General features: G+C 43.8%; 1 protein-coding gene across 1 annotated transcript in view; it reads right to left on the reverse strand.

The window, feature by feature from the left end:
• Positions 1-18,204, reverse strand: part of MCUB (mitochondrial calcium uniporter dominant negative subunit beta) — a 120,238-nt gene that overhangs the window by 21,716 nt on the left and 80,318 nt on the right. The gene's annotated exons all lie outside the window — the stretch shown is intronic.

Here is an 18,204-nt window from a genome sequence, read left to right on the forward strand (position 1 = left end):
TGTAAGTCTAGTGGTTACCCTATTAGCACAGAAATAGAGCATTTCCATCATCACAGTACATTCCACCGGGCAGTCCTGATGAGTCTGTATCTGGCCCACTTTATTATGAAACACATTTTTAGGGCTTGCATTGGTGCTTGTGTTTACAGATGTATTGATTGGTAAGTAATGAAGACCCAAAGGCACCATCATGCACTGTGTGAACAAAGATATTACACTAGTAGAAATAAGGGCACTGAATAATTCATTCACAGGCATTTGGAATTTGAACTCAATGCTAGAGAATTAGCACCACAGCTTATTGTGAAAACAAGTTACCCATCTGACCGCCCTTCTGGATGGTTTTTGTTTTATCATGAACAGGTCAGACAGGATGGAGAATTGTAAATCAGGTATTTTGATGGGTTTTGTCCCTGCCTGGTAACTAAATACCAATCTGACAAGTATTTTTTCCAACGAAATTGTACTTAAAAACCCCAGTGCTACGGGGCCCTTTGGGTTTTTTTCCCTCTTTTGGAAGCCCCTCTCCCCCTCCATGCCGCTCTGGCTACAGGTCTTTGACTCTAATAAATATTTTAAAATCTCTGCTTGTCTGCTTTGAAATTCTTCCACGTGAGACAAAGAACCGAGGTAACAATAATTTCTCTGCTGCCTTTTTGCCATAACAACTTCTCTGCCAGCCCACCCCTTCCCCCCAAAGGTAACTGCTGCTGTTAGTGTGGTACGTACCCTTCCAGACTTTTTTCTATGTGTTACTACCTTGCTGTACTTTGGACATGGCGTGAGCGTGTGCCCCCGAGGCCTGCAGGCAGTATTGAGGGGGTGGCACCTGGTGTGGGAGGTGACAGGGTCACTGAGGGTGCTGCCCGTAGAAAGGATTAATGCAGCTTTCCCAGGCCCTTCCTAGTTCCCATGACAGGGAGTTATAAAAACAGCAGGCCCAGGCCCGGAATCTCTCTGGCTTCCTGTGACCCCTTCCACACTCCAGTCATGGTGCCAGCTGCCCCGAGGCCCTCATCAGAGGCCAAACAAGACGGGGCTGCCTAATCTTGTCCTTTCAGCTGCTGAAATTCTGAGGTCAGCAGAACTCCTTTCTTTACATATTACCCAACTTCAGGCTTTTTGTTGCACTAACAGTAAACAGTGACACGTATTCTATGCTAGAATCTGCATAATGCTACAGGTAGTTTGTCAGACAGGCTCCTAGATGCCAATGGTGATAACTCCTGATCATAATGTATTTATCATTTAGTATGCTAATAAAAGTTCTGATCCACTGAGAAAGTCATTTTAAAGAGGCTTTCACATGACAGAAAATGTGTGGGCCAGCGCCACGGCTCACTAGGCTGATCTTCCGCCTGCGGTGCCGCCACCCCGGGTTCTAGTTCCCTGTTGGGGCGCCAGATTCTGTCCCGGTTGCTCCTCTTCCTGTCCAGCTCTCTGCTGTGGCCCGGGAAGGCAGTGGAGGATGGCCTGAGTCCTTGGGCCCTGCACCTGCATGGGAGACCAGAAGAAAGCACCTGGCTCCTGGCTTCGGATCGGCGCAGTGCGCTGGCCGTGGTGGCCATTTGAGGGGTGAACCAACGGAAAGGAAGACCTTTCTCTCTGGCTCTCTCTCACTGTCTAAATCTGCCTGTCTAAAAAAAAAAAAAAAAAATGTGTGAAGACAGAGTAGCTAGAAAAAACTAGGACTTCCTCAAGCTTCTGTATGTCTAAGAACCACCCAGAAGGCTTGTTCAGAGTATGGATTCCTAGACTCCACTGCCAGAAAATTTTAATAAGTCTGAGGAAGTGGTAGAGAACTGAAATGGTTTAAGATAATTTTTGTTTTAATTTACTTAAGAGACAGAGAGTGCTTCCATTCACTAGTTCACCACCCAAATGCCTGCAATGGCCGGGAGGCAGGAGCTGTGAGCAAGAAACTCAAACTTTCAAGTCTTCCATGTGAGTGACAGGAGTCCAACTACTTGAGCTGTCACCTGCTGCCTCACAGAATCTGCAATACCAGGAATTTGGAATTTAGAGCCAGAGCCAGGTATTGAACCCAGGTACTCTGTGTGGGGCATGGACTAGCAGTATCTTAATTGCTAGGCAAAATGCTCACCTCAGAATTTGCATTTATTTTTTTTAACAGATTTATTTTATTTATTTGAACGAGAGTGTTAGAAGTTACAGAGAGAGGTTGAGACAGAGAGAGAGGTCTTCTATCCACTAGTTCACTCCCCAGATGGCTGCCACACGCCGAGCTGCGCCGATCAGGAGCCAGGAGCCAGGAGCTTCTTCCGGGTCTCCCACTAGGGTGCAGAAGCCTCAGACTTGGGCAGTTTGGACTCACTACCTTCAACTTAGTTTTTTGTTTTTGTTTTTTAATTGACAGGCAGAGTTGGTGAAAGAGAGAGACAGACAGAAAGGTCTTCCTTCCATTGGTTCACCCCCCTAATGGCCGCTACAGCTGGAGCTATGCCAATTGAAGCCAGGAGCCAGGTGCTTCCTCCTGGTCTCCCATGCGGGTGCAGGGCCCAAGGACTTGGGCCATCCTCCACTGCTATCCCAGGCCATAGCAGAGAGCTAGATCAGAAGAGGAGCAGCCAGGACTAGAACAGGCACCCATATGTGATGCCGGTGCTTCAGGCCAGAGCTTTGACCCGCTACGCCATAGCGCTGGCCCCAAGAATTTGCATTTCTAATAAGCTCTAATGTGATGCTGAAGCTGCAGATGTGAAGATCATACTTTGAGAATCCAGCCTATATCAGATGTCCCAACCCATGCACCATGGTGAATTTCTGCAGAAAATCATTTCAAGTTCCAAATTTAGTTCCTGGTCAAAGGTAACAGGGTAGAAGATGACTCAAGCTTCTCTTTTATCATATCTTACCTAAATATAATACTAGTAACTCCACAGCCCTGCTTAAAACCCTTCAGCCTTCAATAACTCATACAGAGTAGAATTAAATGTGATCCCCAAACTGAAAATACTGCAGTTCTAAACTCAATTCAGCCTTTTAACAGGCAGGAGATAACTCTGTGCTTCAGCTTTCTCGAGTTTGATGGGCACCTTGTGCCATGAGGTTGCTGTAACAAAATCCTGCAATCAAGACAGCTTGAAAACAACAGAAATTTTCTTCTCAGAATCCTGGATGTTGGAAAGGCCAACATCAAGGCACCAGCATACTGGTATCTAGCGAGCGTCCACTGGTTCACAGATGGCACCTTTCGTGTCAGCACATGGTGGAAGGGATTAGGCAATGCTCTTGCATAAAGCTACAAACCCATTTGTGAGGGCTCTCACCTAATGATCTCATCAGCTCTCAAAGGGCTCAATTCCTAAAGCACCACATTTTGACTGATTAGATTTCAATATATGAATTTTGAGGTGGACACAAAAATTCAGGCTGTAACAATGAGGACAATAAATATCTACCATGCAGAGCAGATATAAACTAAGTAGAAGGTTTTGCCGGCACTATGGCTTACTAGGCTAATCCTCTGCTTGCAGCGCCGGCACCCTGGTTTCTAGTCCCAGTTGGGGCACCGGATCTGTCCCAGTTGCTCCTCTTCCAGTCCAGCTCTCTGCTGTTGCCCGGGAAGGCAGTGGAGGATGGCCCAAGTCCTTGGGCCCTGCACCCACATGGGAGACCAGGAGGAAGCACCTGGCTCCTGGCTTCAATCGGCACAGCTCCAGCTGTAGCGGCCATTAGGGGGGTGAACCAATGGAAGGAAGACCTTTCTGTCTGTCTCTCTCTTTCACCAACTCTGCCTGTCAATTAAAAAACAAAAACAAAAAACTAAGTTGAAGGTAGTGAGTCCAAACTGCAGCATGGGCTAATCACTCCTATAGGTTTTTCTCGGTTTTCTTTGAAGGTGAGGGAAAAAAGAAACCAGTCTTCTGTCTGCTATTTCACTCCACAAATACCCATAATGAAGCCAGGAACCTGGAACTCCATGTGGGTCTTCCACATGGGTGGCAGGGGCCTAAGCACTTGGGGCATCATCTGCTGCTTTCCAGGCACATTAGTAGGAAGCTGGATTGGAAGAACAGTAGCTGGGAGTCAAACTGGCACTCCAAGATGGGATGCAAGCCACAACCTTGGTCCCAGATTTTTCTCCTATTTTGCTCTTACTGCAGGGACTACCTGTCACTGACTTATCATTAAGTGTCTTTCCTTGTCCACTTCTGCCTAACAAAATCCTGTCATTCCCTCAACATCCAGCTGCAATATAATTTTGTCCTTGAAATCTTCCTGGGGAGGGGGTAGTGGTGAAAGAACACAAGCAAAATCCTAGCCTCTAAATACATCTACAGGCAACTGTGATCTTTTTCAGGCACGGGGTTCAGGAAGAAATGAGGGAGTTGGGGGGAAGAGGACAAGTTTGGCAGTGCAGAGGGGAAAAAGGAGAAAAAAGACAGGAGTGGAGAAAGTCATCATCAGTATGGGAGAGATCTGCTTGAACTTCCAAGTGGAAGAGGAGTCAGGTGTGAAACTTGTCAGAACAAAAATAGAGTCACCTATGTCAAATCCAAACAGAGTAGAGCTGGGAAGGGAAGTGGTGAAGGCAGGGCTCTCACACAGATATGCCTAAGATGGGAACTGTGAACTGTGCAAGAAAGTCCTCAAAGCCACCATTCCAGATAGGCCCCTTGCACATGGACACCTGCCTAGCAATGGCTGTCTCCACCAACGAATTAAAGCAAACTCCTGCCCCAGGCCCCTGTGATCAGTGATCTTTGTTTCAAAATGGCTTTCGTCAATTTCTCCTTTTTTGTCTCAAAAGCATCCCCTTTGTCTGAAACTCCTTGGAAGTATCTATGGTCTGCTATAGCTCATATATCCTAGATTACAATCTTGCTATTCCTGAATAAACCTCTTAGTTTGGAGAGCTGGTCTCTGATAGAGGTGTTAGCAGAGAAATGTATAATAATCCCATTGGGGCAAATTACAGTTGAGTTTATAGCTATGTCATATCTTGAACATATTATTTACAAAAGGCACAAGTTCCATTCAAGATGGTGGTTTAAATTCATATTTAAGGGCCTCTTCTACTCTGTATTCAAAAACAGCATACTATTATCCATTAGGATTCTGAGGGGAGTGGTTCTAGGATCCCTTGCAGACACCAAAATCTGAGAAATGCTCTAATCCCTTTTATAAATGGAATGTTATTCGCATCTAACCTACACATCCTCCTGTATACTTTGAGTCATCTCTAGATTAGGTATGAATCCTAATACAATGTAAATGCTTTACAAATAAAGTCTGAACATGTTCAGTCAAGACACAATTTTTAAAAACTGTTCCTGGTCCACAATTGGTTAAAGCTGGATGTGGACCCCTTGGATACTGAGAGTTGATTTTAAGTATCTCCATGTACCAGAAACAAAAGAGAAATGAAATGTGCCGGTGGAGAGTCAGCTGGGTTCTGGGTCCTGCAGAAAAAAATGCTTCAGTGGAATATAGTGCACACATGATACCATGCACCTCTCCAGGCTGTCAGATCCTAGTCCTGTTCATTAGCTTGTACTCTTTTTGCAACTATTTGTGAACAGTAGGTAACTGAAAGGTATGCAAATTCTCTTCAATCTGGCAGTGATTTGACATTTCCCCTTGAGTGTAGCAGGATTTTTGATTTGCTCCATTAACATTCCTGTTGCCATATAAATTTGTGCTGTTTTGATTTTTCCTTTTAACCACATATATTTAACATCTGCCTGGCTCCTTCTTAAATAATAGGAAATATGTATTTGGTCTTTGTGCCTGGCTCCTGGCTTTGTCATTTCCTGGGTTCCATGAGCCTCTTCTGCTCTAATGAGGCAGCTCTTGGTGGGATCTTGGCCTTAGGATGCAGGCTGGTTGTAACAAAGACAAGCCTTGATCAGAAGCCTCAAACTTCCAGTTCCTCTAGAGAGTGAGTTAATACTCTCTCATGCCCATGTGATGAAACCCACATGAAAGCCTCTAAATGACAAGGTTCAGAAAACGCATCCATATACCAGGAACTGCACACCATAATTAAACAGGACAGAAGCTCCTGGGCTGGGGATACTTCTAGACCTTGCCCTAGGGACCTCCTCAGGGGGCGAGGCTGTTCATTTGTATTCCTTATGATATGTATTCCTTATGATATGATTTGTATTCCTTTATGCTCAATCAGTAAACATAAGCAGTGCTTCCCTGAGGTCTGTGAGCTGTTTTAGCAAACCATCAGCCAAAGAGGGAGTTGTGGGGACTTCTGATTCACAGCCAGCTGGTCAGAAGTGCAGGAAGCCTGGGACTGTGAATGGCATCTGAAGCAGGCGCATCTTGCAGGACTGAGCCCTTATCCTGCTGGATCTGATGCTAACTCCAGGTAGTTAGCGCCAGAATTGAATCACATTCAGCTGATGCTCTAGAGAGTTGGAGAATTACTCGTTAGAGTGAAAAAAACTCCACACATTTAGTGTTAGGAATGTTCCATGGATAGAAACAGTTAATTTGTATGACAGTTGTGTTAATTTTTCTGAAAATTATTTTATGCTGATTTTTAAAAATTATTTTTATTTGAAAGGCAGAGTAGAAGCGAGTGAGAGAGTGAGAGGGGGGAGAGAGAGGAGGAGGGAGAGGGGGAGGGGGAGGGGAGGAGGGGGAGGAGGGGAAAGGGGAGGGGGAGGGATCTTCCACTGGCTAGTTCATTCCCCAATGTCCATCTGGGTCTCCCATGGGGGTGGCAGAGACCCACGTACTTAAGCCATCATCTGCTGCCTGCCAGGATGTGCATTAGCAGGAAGCTGGCCCAGAAGCAAAGGCAGAATTCAATCCCAGACACTCCAACCTGGGAAGCAGGCATCACAAGTGGTTTAACCTGCTGAACCACAACACCTACCCCGGAAACTGATCTCTTAATAGTGCAGGGGTTGGGGCTGTGGAGTAGTAGGTTAAGCCTCTGCCTGCGGTGCCACATCTCATATAGGTGCTGGTTCAAGTCCCAGCTGTACCACTTCCAGTCCAGCTCCACACTAATTGCCTGGGACAGCAGTGGAAGACGGCCCAAGTGTTTGGGCTCCTCCACCAGCATGGGAGACCCAGAAGTTGTTCCTGGCTCCTGGCTTTGGATCAAGTGTTATTGCGGCCATTTAGGGAGTGAACTAGCGGATGGAAGATCTCTCTTTGTCTCTTCCCTCAGCCTGTAACTCTGCATCTCAAATAAATAAGTAAATCTTTTTTAAAAAACAAAAACAAAAACCAGAAGCAACTGAGAGTCTGACTCTTGTGAAGGGAGACACTAAAAGTGGCCCATGGCAAGACCACACCAGGTCTTCCAGTGACTGGCTTGCTCTGTCGTATCTGCAATATCTCCAGGACAATGACCTGGCAGTTTAGGAATAGATTCTGGGCTCAGGCAAAGTCGGAGGAGATAGAAAATTACAAAGGGATAGGGCAGGCATTTGGTGTAGAGGTTTAGACCCACACGCCAGCCTGGAGTGCCTGAATTTAAGTCCCAGCTCTGCTCCTCGTTCTGGCTTTCTGCTTTGTGCACCCTGGGAAGCAGCAGGTGATGGCTCAGGTAGTTGGGTTCCTGCCACTCACATAGGATATCTGGTTTGAGTTGCCAGCTCCTGAATTTGGTCTGGTTCAAATGCAGCTATCAGAGATATCTGGAGAGTACAAGAGCAGATGGGAGATCCGTCTGCCTGTCTGTCTCAATACCTTCCAAAAAAGTATTTTAACAAAATTATGAGGGGTAACTACAGAAAGGTAACTCCTGCTTAGAGTCTGCAATCCTAAATTCTAAATATGAGAAAGTAAATGCTTAAAAAAGAACCTACAAATTTATTTTGAAGATTAACTTTACTGAAAATCAGTCATCCAAAACTTATTTTAATAAATTATAGACCGGCGCCACGGCTCACTAGGCTAATCCTCCGCCTTGCAGCGCCGGCACACCGGGTTCTAGTCCCAGTCGGGGCGCTGGATTCTGTCCCGGTTGCCCCTCTTCCAGGCCAGCTCTCTGCTGTGGCCCAGGTGCTTGGGCCCTGCACCCCATGGAAGACCAGGAGAAGCACCTGGTTCCTGGCTTCGGATCAGCGCGGTGCGCCGGCCGCAGCGCACCAGCTATAGCGGCCATTGGAGGGTGAACCAACAGCAAAAAGGAAGACCTTTCTCTCTGTCTCTCTCTCTCACTGTGCATTCTGCCTATCAAAAAAAAATAATAAATTATGTATTTTAAATTTATATTTATAAAAATGAGAACTGAGGGGCCAGCATGGTGGCAATGCTGTGTTAAGCCATGTTAAGCTATAGTTTGCAATGCCAGCATCCTATGTGAGTGCCGGTTCGAGTGGCTGCTCCATTTCCAATCCAGCTTCCTGCTAATGTGCCTGGAAAAAGCAGTGGAAGACAGCCCAGGTCCTTGGGCTCCTGCACCTGCATGGGAAGACCCAGAAGAAGCTCCTGGCTCCTGGCTTCAGATTGGCACAACTCCAGCCACTGCAACCATTTTGGAAGTGTACCAGCAGATGAAAGACCTCTCTCTCTGCCTCTGCCTCTCTGTAACTCTGCCTTTCAAATAAATAAATAAATAAATCTTTAAAAAATTTTTAAAAAAGCAACTAATTTTCATCTTGCTGTAAAATGTGTGACAGTTTCTTACCAAGCTATACAGACCCAGCAACAGCTAGCCATGTACCCCAGAGAGGTGAAAACTTACATTCATACCGGCTGTACAAATACCGTTGAATTTCTTCCTTCTATTCCCTGAGAGTAGGCAGGGACTTGATCCAGTTTATTGCTGTATCCCCAGTACCTGTAACAGTGCCTGACACACCACAGAGGCTCAACAAATCCATGTTGAATGAATGCATGAGCACCTGCAAGGTGCTAAAGGGAGATAACGACCCTAGAAAGTGAGACACAGGAAAATGGCAGCTGAAGACAATGAAGTCCTTTCAGAGATACAGACTGCATGTTCTCCTGCCCACAGATCTTCACTAGGGAACTTCTTTAGGGAGCAGAATGCATCGTGTTCCTCTTGCCAAATTTATATGTTGAGGCCCTAGTGTCTCAGAATGCAAGCTAGAAAGTTTAGATCCTGGGGCCAGTGCTGTGGGTTAGGAACCCAGTCTGCAGCACCAGCATCCCCCATGGATGCTGGTTCGGGTCTTGGCTGCTCCACTTCTGATCCAGCTCTCTGCTGTGGCCTGGGAGGGCAGTAAAGGGTGGCCTGGGTCCTTGGACCCCTGCACCCACGTGGGAGTCCCGGAGGAGGCTCCTGGCTCTGGATTAGCAAAGCTCCGGCCATTGTGGCCGTCTGGGGAGTGAACTAGTGGACAGAGTACCTTCTTCTCTCTCTCTGTGCTTCTGCCTCTCTATGACTCTGTCTTTCAAGTAAATAAATATATCTTTAAAAAAAAAAAAGTTAAGATCCCTAGTGTGGGCCCTAATCCAATATAACCAAGTGTCCTTCTGAGAAGGGCAGATTTGGACACAGACCTGTGCATCCACACATGAAGACACAGGGAGGGGCAGCCACCTACTAGCCAAGGTGACCGGTATCAGAAGACACCAATCTTGCTGACATCTTCATCTTGGACTACCGTCCTACACACCTGAGGGAAAACCAGTTTCTGATGTCTGCGAGTCACCGAGGCTGAAGTACTTTGTTATTGAAACCCTTGCTGACCAACCCAAGCACCAAGATGTAGAATACATTGGTAAATAAGCTGTGTACTCTAAAATATTTTAAATAGAACTTTTGTGTTAAAGTGAGTGAAAAATATTAATTAGAATTTGGTATTTTATATCCAGTAAGAACATACAAAGGTCCTGCTCATATTCAGGATTAGCCAAGCATATTGAAAATCTTGAGACTTTTCTAACAAAGTTACAATTTAAGTATGTGTGTATCACTCAGAAATTGAATCAGTAATAAAGGCCCTCCCAACAAAGAAAAGCCCAGGACTGGATGGATTCATTGCTGAATACTACCAGACATTTAAAGAAGAACTAACTCCAATTCTCTCAAAATATTCAGAACAATCTAAAGAGATGGAATCCTCCCAAATTCTTTCTATGAAGCCAGCATCACCTTAATTCCTAAACCTGAAAAAGATGCAGCAGAGAAAGAGAATTATAGACCAATTTCCCTGATGAACACAGACATAAAAATCCTCAATAAAATTCTGGCCAATAGAATGCAACAACACATCAGAAAGATCATCTACCCAGACCAAGTGGGATTTATCCCTGGTATGCAGGGATAGTTCAGTGTTCGCAAATCAATCAATGGGATACATCACATTAACAAACTGCAGAAGAAAAACCATATGATTATCTCAATAGAGGCACAGAAAGATTTGATAAAATACAACACCTTTTCATGATGAAAACTCTAAGCAAACTGGGTATGGAAGGAACATTCCTCAATATGATCAAAGCAATTTATGAAAAACCCACAGCCAGCATCCTATTGAATGGGGAGAAGTTGGAAGCATTTCCACTGAGATCTGATACCAGACAGGGATGCCCACTCTCACCATTGCTATTCAATATAGTTCTCGAAGTTTTAGCCAGAGCTATTAGGTAAGAAAAAAAAAATTAAAGGCATACAAATTGAGAAGGAAGAAGTCAAACTATCCCTCTTTGCAGATGATGATTCTTTATTTAGGGGATCGAAAGAACTCTACCAAGAGACTATTGGAACTCATTGAAGAGTTGGGCAAAGTAGCAGGATATAAAATCAATGCACAAAAATCAACAGCCTTTGTATACACAGGCAATGCCACGGCTGAGGAAGAACTTCTAAATTCAATCCCATTCACAATAGCTACAAAAACAATCAAATACCTTGGAATAAACTTAACCAAGGACGTTAAAGATCTCTACGATGAAAACTACAAAACCTTAAAGAAAGAAATAGAAGAGGATACCAAAAAATGGAGAAATCTTCCATGCTCATGGATTGGAAGAATCAATATCATCAAAATGTCTATTCTCCCAAAAGCAATTTATACATTCAATGCAATACCCATCAAGATCCCGAAGACCTTCTTCTCAGATCTGGAAAAAATGATGCTGAAATTCATATGGAGACACAGAAGACCTCGAATAGCCAAAGCAATCCTGTACAACAAAAACAAAGCCGGAGGCATCACAATACCTGATTTCAGGACATACTACAGGGCAGTTGTTATCAAAACAGCATGGTACTGGTACAAAAACAGATGGATAGACCAATGGAACAGAATAGAAACACCAGAAATCAATCCAAACATCTACAACCAACTTTTCTTTGACCAAGGAGCTAAAACAATTCCTGGAGCAAGGACAGTCTATTCAATAAATGGTGCTGGGAAAACTGGATTTCCACATGCAGAAGCATGAAGCAAGACCCCTACCTTACACCTTACACAAAAATCCACTCAACATGGATCAAAGATCTAAATCTATGACCTGACACCATGAAATTATTAGAGAACATCAGTGAAACCCTGCAAGATATAGGCACAGGCAAAAAGATTTTGGAAAAGAGCCCAGAGACACAGGGAGTCAAAGCCAGAATTAGCAATTGGGATTACATCAAATTGAGAAGTTTCTGTACTGCAACAGAAAGGCAGGAAAGTGAAGAGGAAACCAACAGAATGGGAAAAAATATTTGCAAATTATGTAACCGATAAAGGATTAATAACCATAGTCTACAAAGAGATCAAGAAACTCCACAACAACAAAACAACCCACTTAAGAGATGGGCCAAGGACCTAAATAGACATTTTTCAAAAGAGGAAATCCAAATGTCCAACAGACACATGAAAAAATGTTCAGGATCACTAGCTATCAGGGAAATGCAAATCAAAACCACAATGAGTCTGTCTCTCTCTCACTGTCCACTCTGCCAGTCAAAAACTAAAAAAAAAAAAAAAGATTAGATCCCCATGGGCTTATTAAAAAAAAAAAAAAAACCCACAATGAGGTTTCACCTCACCCCAGTTAGAATGCCTTTCATACAAAAATCAACAATAGAAGCTGGTGAGAATGTGGGGGGAAAGGGACACTAATCCACTGGTAAAGCAACTATGGAAGTCAGTCTGGAGATTCCTCAGAAACCTGATAAAGCTCTACCACATGACCCAGCCATCCCACTCCTTGGAATTTACCCAAAGGAAATTAAATTGGCAAATAAAAGAGCTGTCTGCACCTCAATGTTTATTGCAGCTCAATTCACAATAGCTACGACATGGAATCAACCTAAATGGCCATCAACAGAAGACTGGATAAAGAAATTATGGGATATGTACTCTATAGAATACTATACAGCAGTAAAAAAAAAAAATGAAATCTGGTCACTTGCAACAAAATGGAGGAATCTGGAAAAATCATGCTGAGTGAAATAAGCCAGTCCCAAAGGGACAAATATCATATGTTCTCCCTGATCTGTGACAACTAACTGAGCACCTAAAAGGAAACCTGATGAAGTGAAATGGACACTATGAGAAACAAGGACTTGATCAGCCCTTGTCCTGACTGTCCAGGAACAACTTACTATTTTATTCCTTTTAGTATTTTTTTGTGCTACTTACTACCATTGGTTGAACTCTTTAATTTACACACAATTAATCTTAGGTGTTTAAATTTAACTGAAAAGTGATTCCTGTTAAATATAGGAGTGGGAATAAGAGAGGGAAGAGATGTACAGTTCGGCACATGCTCACTCAGACTTACCCTTAATGGTAGAGCTAGAAACGTGCCAGGGGATTCCAAATCAATCCCATCAATGTGGCATGTACCAATGCCATCTTACTAGTCAAAGTGATCAGTTTAAGTTCATAATTGATCATAATGATAGGATTAAGTGTCAAAGGGATCACATAAACAAGTCTAGAGTCTGCTACTACTAACTGATAGAATTAAAAAGGAGAGAACAATCCAACATGAGAAGCTGGATACACAGCAGACTCATAGAATGGCAAATGCCCTAAACAGCACTCTGGCCTCAGAATCAGCCCCTAAGGCATTCGGATCTGGCTAAAAAGCCCATGAGAGTATTTCAGGCATGGGAAGTCAAGACACTGTGGCAAAAGAAAAAATGACCTAAGTGAAAGATCTCTGTGAGTGAGATGCCAGAAGAAAGAACAGGCCAGCAAAGAAGGAGGTACCTTTCTCTGAAGGGAGGAGAAAACTTCTACTTTGACTATGGCCTTGTCTAAATAAGATCGGAGTTTGTGCACTTAAGAGGCTTCCATAGCCTTGGCAGCTCATGACAAGAGCCTCTGGTGATTACTGACGCCATAAATAAGAGTGTCAATTTGTTAAATCAACAAGAATCACTGTGCACTTACTCCCCATGTATGATCTCTGTCCTTAATGTGTTGTACTATGTGAATTAACGGCATAACTAGTACTCAAACAGTACTCTATACTTTGTGTGTCTGTGTGGGTGCAAACTGTTGAAATCTTTACTTAGTATATACTAATTAGATCTTCTGTACATAAAGATAATTGATAATGAATCTCAATGAAGAATGGGATGGGAGAGGGAGTGGAGATGGGATGGTTGCGGGTGGGAGGGTGGTTATGTGGGGGAAAAGCCGCTATAATCCAAAAGTTGTACTTTGGAAATTTATATTTATTAAATAAAAGTTGAAAAAATAAAGTATGTGTGTATGTTGGTACAGTAGAGCATATGTATAGTTTCTCAAATGATAGCATAAACAGTAATAGAACAAAATTTTTCAAGTTAAAATAGAAGTCAAAAAATCTATTAAAAAAGAAAAAGGAAAATAAATATATTTAAAATACATTTGGAAAATAAAGAAAACAAGTATTCAGAATCAATCCCACGAAAACCTCTTTTTATGCCAGCTTACCAACAGATGACATATATGCTCATATAATCATAGGCTCAATTAAGAGGTGATCCTTAACACTTTATAAGCATTTACCCACCTACTTAAAAACTTTTCATAACTAAATAAATAGCTTTCGGGGCCGCTGTTGTGGGTCGGTGGGTTAATCCTCTGCCTGCAGCACCTGCATCCCATGTGGGTGCCGGTTCTAGTCCCGGTTGCCCCTCTTCCAATACAGCTCTCTGCTATGGCCTGGGAAAGCAGTGGAAGATGGCTCAAGTCCTTGGGCCCCTGTAGTCGTGTGGGAGACCAGAAGAAGCACCTGGCTCCTGGCTTCGGATCTGCACAGCTCCAGCCATTGAGGCCATTTGGGGAGTGAACCAGCGGACAGAAGACCTTTCTCTCCGTCTCTCTCTCTCACTGTCTGTAACTCTACCTCTCAAATAAATAAATAAATAAAACCTTAAAAAAAATAAATAGCTTTCTAACATTTTACTCTGTGGATGTAGCAGAATTTACTACTTACTTATATATTATTCTTTTCCATGTATATATTATTCCTAACTTCATTTGTCCTCCCTCATCAGAAAGGAAGACATGCTCAGTTTTGAAAAACTGTAAATCACAATCATTCAAAAAGGAGAGGATAAAAGCCACCATAACCCCTTCACTAGAATTATCATGCTAACGTTGAGGAATACCTTCTGTGCATTTATCCCATTCTTCATTACAACTAAGGTGATTTTTTTTTTCTTTTTTTGACAGGCAGAGTGGACAGCGAGAGAGAGACAGAGAGAGAAAGGTCTTCTTTTTCCGTTGGTTCATCCTCCAATGGCCACTGCAGCTGGCGCGCTGCAGCCAGTGCACCGTGCTGATCCGAAGCCAGGAACCAGGTGCCTCTCCTGGTCTGCCATGCGGGTGCAGGGCCCAAGCACTTGGGCCATCCTCCACTGCCTTCCTGGGCCACAGCAGAGAGCTGGACTAGAAGAGGAGCAACCAGGACAGGATCCGGCACCCTGACTGGGACTAGAACCTGGGTTGCCGGTGCCGCAGGCAGAGGATTAGCCTAGTGAGCTGTGACACCAGCCCGCTTAATTTATTTTTAACAACTAGCTCAGTGTTGATATAATAAAAACAGAACAGAATCTGGTAAAAGACAGCCCGTGGGGCAAATTCAGCTCTCTTTCCCTTACCTGTTCCTTTTCTTTCAAAAATAGACTATTTTTGGAGCCAGCATGTGGCACAGAAGGTTAAGCTTCCACCTGCAGTTTTGGCATCCCATATGGACACTGGTTCAAGTCCCGGCTGCTCCACTTCTGATTCTGCACACCGCTAATGCGCCTAGGAAAGCAGCAGAAGATGGCCCAAGTCCTTGGGCCACTGCACCCATGTGGGAAACCCAGAAGAAGCTCCTGGCTCCTGGCTTCAGACTGGCCCAGCTCTAGCCACTGAGGCCATTTGTGGAATGAACCAGTGGCTGGAAGATCTCTCTCTCTCCTTCTATCTCTCTTTTTCTTCTGTCTTCTTTCTTCTCTCTCCCTATCTCTGCCTTTAAAATAAATAAATAAATGGAAAAAAGAGACTATTTGGTTTTTTTTAAAGACTTATTGGAAAATGAAAGAGAGAGGGAGAGAGAGAAAGAGAAAGAGAGAGATCTTTCATCCAGTGGTTCACTTTCCAGAGGGCCACAATGGCCAGGTCTGGGGCAAACCAAAGCCAGGAGCTTCTTCCAGATCTCCCATGTGGGTAGCAGGGGCTGAAGCACTTCAGCCACCTTCTGCTGCTTCCCAGGTCATTATCAGGGAGCCAGATTGGAATCAGAGAAGCAGAGACACAAACTGGCGCCCACACAGGATGCTGGTGTTGCAGGCAGCAGCTTTACCCACTATGCCATAACACTAGCTTTTGACTTTTTCAGAGCAGTTTTAGTTCACAGCAATTGAGCACAAAGTACAGGGTTTCCATATAGGCCGTGTCCACCACTCCACATGCAACCTCCAACACTGTCAACATCCTTCACCACAGTGGCTCATTCCTTACAGTGGATAAACCTACACTGGCATATCACTGTCATTCACAGCCCATTACATTAGGGGTCACTCTTGATGTTGTACATTCTATGCATTTGGACAAATGTATAATGACCTGTACCCATTATTATCGTATCATACAGGGTAGTTTCACTGCCCTAAAATTCTGTGCTCTATTACACTTGATCTTAGCCAAAAGGCTGACAAGTGATTGTGCTCTATTATCTTCCTCATCCTCAACCCCTGGCAACCAGTAATTTTTTTTTTTTTTTACTGTCTCAACAATTTCACCTTCTCTCAAATGTCATATAGTTGGAATCACAATACACAGCCCCTTCAGACTGGCTTCTTTCACTTACTAAGTATGCATTTACGGTTCATGACTTGATAGCTCATTTCTTTTCAGTGCTGAACAACATTGTATTGTCAGGATGTGCCACAGTATTTATCCTTTCATCTATGGGAGGACATCTTGGCTGCTTTCAAATTTTAGCAATTATGAATAAAGTGGCTACAAACTGTGAGCAATCTATTTCTATCTCAATGATTAGAATAATGGAACACAAGGAGTTTGAGTAGTCTGTTCAAAGTCATGCAGCTGGTAAGTGAAATAGTCAACTACTGTAGCTAGAATACCCTACCCTTTGAAGTGCCTCCCTGTACTGCCACCTCTTAAACAGCACCTGGCACAGGTTATCACATGCTCACACTTGCCTCATGGGGAGTAGTGGGATTCATTTCCGAATGAAGGGTAAGGAGGGGTCCAAGGCAGGTATAAATAGAAGCTGTTCAAACCAACTTCCACACTATTGAAACCCATGGAAAAAGCTTCCAGGCATACATAATCTGAACTAGAGGGGAAAATACTAAGCATGCCTATTACAAGCAAATCTTAAGAAACTGCATTCACACAATGATGGGGAAAGTAACTTATTAACTGTAAATAATAAATTTTCTTTTAAAAAATATTTTTGGGGCTGGTGCTGTGGTGTAGTGGGCTAAGCTTCCTCCTGTGGTGCTGGCATCCCATATGGGTGTCAGTTCGTGTCCTGGAAGCTCCTCTTCTGACCCAGCCCTCTGCTATCACAAGGGAAAGCAGTGGAAGACTCCCAAATGCTCGAGCCCCTGCACCCACATGAAAGACCTGGCTCCTGGTTTCTGATCGGCCCAGCTCTGGTCATTGTGGCCATTTGAGGAGTGAACCAGTGGATGGAAGACCTTTCTCTCTGTTTCCCTATCTTTGTAACTCTACCTCTCAAATTACATAAAAAATTTTAAAAACATTTTTTTTTCATCAGGGCTAGCACTGTCGTGTGACCCAGCATCCCATATGGGTGCTGATTTGAGCCCTGGCTGCTCCACTTCCCATCTAGTTTCCTGCTAATGCATCTAGGAAGGCACCAGAAGATGGCGCAAGCCCCTGGGCCCCTGCCACCCATGTGGGAGACCCCAAAGGGAAGAAGCTCCTGCTCCTAGCTTCGGTCTGACCCAGCCCTTGTGGTTGCCACCATTTGGGAGTAAACCAGCAGATGGAAGATCGATCTCTCTCCCCCTCTGTCTCTCTCTGTAACTGTGCCTTTCAAATAAATAAAATAAATCTTAAAATTTTCTTTTCATCTGCTTGAAAGGCAGAGGAACACACAGAGAAAAAGGGGCAGTTCTTCAACTTTCTGGTTCACTCAACCAGGTCTGGGCCAGGTAGTAAGCCAAGAGCCTGGCTGGACTCCATCTGAGTCTCTCACAGGGATGGTGGGGCCCCAAACACTTAACCTATCATCTGCTTCCCAGAATGCCTCAGCAGGAAGGCTGGATCTTAGGCAGAGGTTTTGGGACTTGAACCAGCACTCCCATACAGGATGCAGATAACCCAACTGGTGGCTTAACCTACTGCGCCTGCTGCTGTATTGCTCTTTTAAGCCAATATACACAAGAATTGCAGTTTGTTTTTTCTAACAGGCCACAAACAAAAAGTCAAATTAGTCTAGGATCTTCTCTCTGAGTTGTAATTCTTCAATATTTGCTCTCAAAAACATTTCCCTCTTGAAAAGAAGAAAAGGAAGGAGGAAGGCAGGCAGATATATTTATATAAGAATTTAACTTAAGGGGCCCTGCTAAGGTCAGTCTGAAGGGAGGAATAACTTAAATGCCTCATGCATAGAAGGCATATATACTTGACCTGGCTGAGAGGACACTGGCAGAGTTGGTTACTAGCCAAATGCTGTATGTATCACTTCTGTTTCAATCATGCTGTGTTATAACAACCCTTCTTAGACCATTCTTATACCAAAAAGAAAAATTTATTTTAACAGGGATGATTAATACCAGAGAGAAGATGAAATACGAATTAACTGCCTAATACA

This window comes from Lepus europaeus, chromosome 8 (genome assembly GCF_033115175.1).
Source record: "Lepus europaeus isolate LE1 chromosome 8, mLepTim1.pri, whole genome shotgun sequence".
Taxonomy (NCBI): Eukaryota; Metazoa; Chordata; class Mammalia; order Lagomorpha; family Leporidae; genus Lepus; species Lepus europaeus.